Source organism: Biomphalaria glabrata, chromosome 9 (genome assembly GCF_947242115.1).
Source record: "Biomphalaria glabrata chromosome 9, xgBioGlab47.1, whole genome shotgun sequence".
Lineage (NCBI taxonomy): Eukaryota > Metazoa > Mollusca > Gastropoda > Planorbidae > Biomphalaria > Biomphalaria glabrata.
The window spans coordinates 9,352,515-9,357,707 of record NC_074719.1 but is presented as its reverse complement, the minus strand read 5'-3'; positions in this window follow the sequence as shown (position 1 = coordinate 9,357,707).

Below are 5,193 nucleotides of genomic sequence, written 5' to 3'. Positions count from 1 at the left end.
TCTTTATGTTTGTTATTTTAATATTCATAGTAAATATTTTTTTTTATTGTAAAAACACAAGTGTTGTTTGTTTTGAATGACGATAAAACTAGACAGCTATTTTTAATTCTTGGAAAATTCGCTACTGTCTTGAGCTAGCCGTGTCCTTGACACCTTGTGTGTGCAACCCAGAGCATCATTGATGCATCGTTTTGGGTTATGTTCTTTTGATATCAAAGCGATTGGTACCGTTTTGTTTAATGTTTGTGATTTAATGAAATGGGAGAGCCTAAGAAACGAAAAGTGAACTCTGAATGTAGAAACTTTCAGGAAAAGTGGACAGATCTTTGATTTGTAAAGAAAGTGTGGCTGGTTTTAAAGAACATAGCATTAAAAGTCATTATGAAGTCCAACACATAAACACATATGGTGGCATTCTTGGTTTTAGCCGCGAAGACAAGATTGCCAAGTTAAGACTAAAGATTGGGGGATCGACAAGAATATTAGACAACAAGAGACAAGAAAATGAGTCTGTGATAAGGGCCAGCTACAGAGTTGCTCACATCTTAAGTAGAGCAATGAAGCCTTTTCCGATGGCGAATGTGTAAAAAAGTGCTTGCTAGCAGTGATGGAAGAAATGTGTCCTGAAAAGAAGACGGCAGTAGAAGCTGTCAGCCTTTCTCGCATGACAATTACAAGGCGAGTGAAAGATATGGGGTAAATCTTTATTCACAATTAAAAGACTGAGCAGCAGAATTCGAAATGTTTTCTATTGCTGCTGACGATTCCACTGACATAACTGATACTGCACAACTCTTGGTATTTATTCGCGGTACAATCAGCAATTTTGATATAACAAAAGAGTTAGCAGCTATGAGGAGCATGCATGCGACTACAACTGGAGAAGACTTGTTCAAAGAAGTGTCAGCCATCATAGAGGACCTTGCTCTTCCTTGGAATAAGTTAGTTGGAGTGACTACTGATGGCGCTAGAAATATGGTTGGATGTCACCTCGGAATGACAGCAAGAGTTATTTAAAAAGTTGTTGAGTCAAATGGAACTGAACCGTTGCGGCTTCACTGCATCATTCACCAACAAAATCTCTGATGAAAGGTTTTGAATCAGGACAATGTGATGATGATTGTGCTCAACACTGTAAATTTAATGAAATCACAAGAGCGTTGAATCACAGAACTTTCAAAGATTTTCTGACACAAATAGAGTTTCAATATGCAGACGTTGTATTTCACAGTGAAGTGCGGGGGGGGGGGGAGGGGGGGGGGGCTGGATAAACCGAGGACAGGTGTTAAAACGTTTATTTTTTAATTTGAGACACGAAATTGAAATATTTATGACCGATAAATCAAAACAAGTGCCACAACTGAACGACCCCTCATGGTTGTGGGATTTGGCTATTTTATGCGATATCACATCTAACTGAACTCAACACCAAACTACAAGGGAAAGACAAATTGATTTCGCATGTGTATGCAGACATAGGGGCCTATGTGCTTTCCAAACAAAATTGCAACTCTTCATTTAACAGGCGGAAAAGGTGCATCTTGTCCACTTTCCAACCTGTACCACTCTACAAAATGATAAGCAGCTAAATATGTCTCTCCCAAAAGAAAGAATGATCCAACTTCTGAGGCTCTTGATAGATAATTTTAGTGAAAGATTTGTGAATTTTCATAATTTAAAAAATGAAATCCGTCTTTTTGAAAATCCGTTTGCTGCCGATGTGTCAAGTGCTCCGACAGATCTGCTTAACAAATTTCAAGTGATGCAGACCATTGACTTCTACTCCATCATACCCGAGGAAGCGTTTCCAAATCATCGAAAACAAGCGTTAAGGATGATCACAATGTTTTTAAGCACTTATTTGTGTGAACAAACTTTCTCAATGTTGAAACGGGCGAAAACCATGTTACGTAATGGCCTCACGGATAAACATCTAGATTTGGTGCTCCGACTTGGTGTTTCATCTATGCAGCCAGATATTCAGAAGACGGTTTTGGATAAACTTCATGCATCACATTAATTTATGAAAGTAGGTCAACAAATAAAACTATTAAAAATAGCTCATTGTATTTTTTTTTCTTTTTGGTAATATGGCCCGCGACACGAATGCCGAAAATTAAAATGGCCCGCAGACCAAATAAGGTTGGGCATCACTGGTATAGAAGATTTCAGTTTGGTGATAGGCCTATAGATCCAAACTTAAAAAAAGGTGCGCAAAATCTTTCTGAATGTCTATTAATTTATTTAACTGTTCAATGAATACATTCGGGAATACCCCCTGAAGTATCAGTGCTCAAGATAAATATTGTCCATACCCTCGGACCAAATTTAATTTTAGAAGATAATATTTTGAAAAATTATAGCTGTCAAACCAGTTTTCCTAGTGTGACAAATTAGCTGGTAGTTCTTTTTCAAAAGGTAAACATAAACTGTCCAATTTCTAGGAAAATAATTAGACTCGTTTTTGAGATCGGCGTCCATGCAGGTTCCATGCAGGTTCCTGGTTCCATGCAGTTATGAGATGAATAGAGGAATTGTCAGAATAAAAAGAAACACTAATACACACTGTTGAATCAGTTGAATGTAACACTAAGGTAACTTGCACGTGCTTAAAAGCATTGCTAAAAGCAGATTTAAAGTTTAAAGTAAAAGTGATTGGTCGTTGTGCTGGCCACATGACACCCTCATTAACCATAGGCCACAGAATCAGATGCCCTTTACATCATCTGCCCTATAGACCACAAGGTGTGAAAGTGGAACTTTACTTTTTAATTAACTATTGGTAATAATTTATTTTGTTCGGTATCTCAAACAAAAGAAAGAAATTGTACTTGATTGAATTAGTCTTCTTTATAGATTGTTGTCTGAGGTTTAGTGAATACAAACATGAAATAGAAACAATAGATAACACAGGAAAACACGGGAAAAGGTGACTTGATATGAATGTATACGATTTTTTGTTAAAATATACACATCAAAGAAAAGAGATTCGTCTTATGTCTAAAAACTGCATCAAAACTCATCTAGATCCAGTTACAACGATGCTGAAAAAAAAAATAAACTAATTTTTTTTTTTACAAAGCTTATATCAACTCATATTGTGTGTCTGTCTAATTGTCTGTCTGGTAAAAAGTTTGTACATGTTAATTCTCCGACACCCATTCTCGGATCAAGTTGAAACTTTTCCAAATTGTTTATTGGTATAGACAAAATATGAATTAATAAAAAAAAATCGATTAGTCAATAAATTACGTTTTTTTATTTTTTGTTTAGCGCAATTTCATTCTTTTAGCTTTCTCAATACGCTATGATCCTATCACTTGTTTGGACCAGTTGGAAAGGGGGAGAAAGAACGGGGCATCTGGGTGATCGCTTTTTAAATGTATTTTTTTAAAAAAGGGAAAGAGCTGAATTTGAACTTGTGGGCTAAAGCCTTTTCAAGCTTCTCAAGCCAACGCGCTAATCACTTTACTGGCGAAGAGTCTATGAACGTGTAAGATTGTATAGTTATGGAATAATAACGTTGGAGCGACAAAGGGAGAGCAACTACTACACAAGAACAAATATACTGAAAATGACGTCATCACTATTGCTGAAAGCGGCTCTATTAAATTGTGAACATATTAACTATGCAACTACATAAATAGTTGTGACAATGGTGAAGTCAGGATATAGAAACTGATTTCCAGCTCTTGACATCTTAAAGTTTGCTTTTAAATTCCTCAAGTTTTGTACCTTACAACCATTTTACAAGACATAGTTTCACCTTTCAGCAATGGAAAATGATAAAAAATTATCACACTCTCTTGCCTGTAGAAAACTGTGGTACCGAACATTGCAATGATGTTTTCACATCTTCAAGTACATCTCGGAACTATCTGTGGTTAAGACCCCCCTAGCTCAGATAAGTTTTCTTTAGACTTCTTAGAAAGACAGTAGAGACAGTTTCTTTAGTCTCTTCAACACAAGTGATTAAAGAAGATAATTATAATTATTTAATTTAAATATATTAGTATTTTTTATACATTAAATGCTGATTTCAGTAGGTGTCCACGGGCCGCATAAAACACTCTGGGGGGGGGGGGGGGGCAGCATGTGGCACGCCGGCAGTAGTTTGCATACCTCTGATCTATATGGATAGAATTGCGTTATTTGAATAGGATCATGCCATAATTGTATTGAGGATTTAAAGACACTAAGGACTCCACAGAAATGTTTTTGTGTTCAATAAACAGAGTCAGATATCAGAATAATGAATACAGTCTTCTCATTTGTCGATGTCACTATCAGATTATCTCCTAGAGGCCAATTCATTAGTTTCAAAATTAAAGCCACATTTTTTTTCTATTATTTTGATTTTTATGCTATTGTATGAAATTTCTATTTTGCATACTTCAACATTTTTGAATATTAAAAACAGAATTTTTAAAAAATTAAATTTTGATCTTGTTCATTAATATTTTCAAGAAAAACAAATATTTCACAAATATTTTATTGCCTTTTTTCAAAAAAAGTAAATACTTTTATTTAAAGGAGAAACTAGTATAAATTTCTAAATTGAAAACTTTTATTTAAATTAGAGATTCTTGTGTGACTAAACAGAGTTTGAGAACCGTATCTCTGTATCGATATGCGGTGAAAACATTTTTGACCACATTCTATTATGTGGTGTTCTTCCTTCATGCTGGAGTGGGCGCACACAGCCCAGTGATTGTAATTCTCCACAATTTGAGTCTATCAGAAAACATTCACAATGACTCGAAGATTAAAAGTCTAAAATTTTATGCACATCAAAAAGATTCGTGTCTCTACTTGTGCAACGAATGGCGGCCTGTTCCCTGTTCTTGTGACGTCAGATGTCTCGTGATGGAAACTGCTGCGAAGACTTCAGAACTGAGTGTCCTGAAACATTTCTGAAAAGTCAGACTAGGTTTTAACTAGACTAGATTAAAAGTTTTAAGTTTTATGTACATCAGATAGATTCGTGACTCGTGCAACGAATGGCTGTCAGTAGTTAAATGAATTGTTTATTAGTTATTTTATTGTATATTAATCTTAAAGAAAACACGCAGACAAAATGCATTTTATTTGTGCTGGTGGGCTTCAATTTACTGACTGAACTTCTTTCTTTAGATTGAACCTATTTGAAGATCACATGACCTAGATCACAAAAGCTAAATAAATAAGCGATAA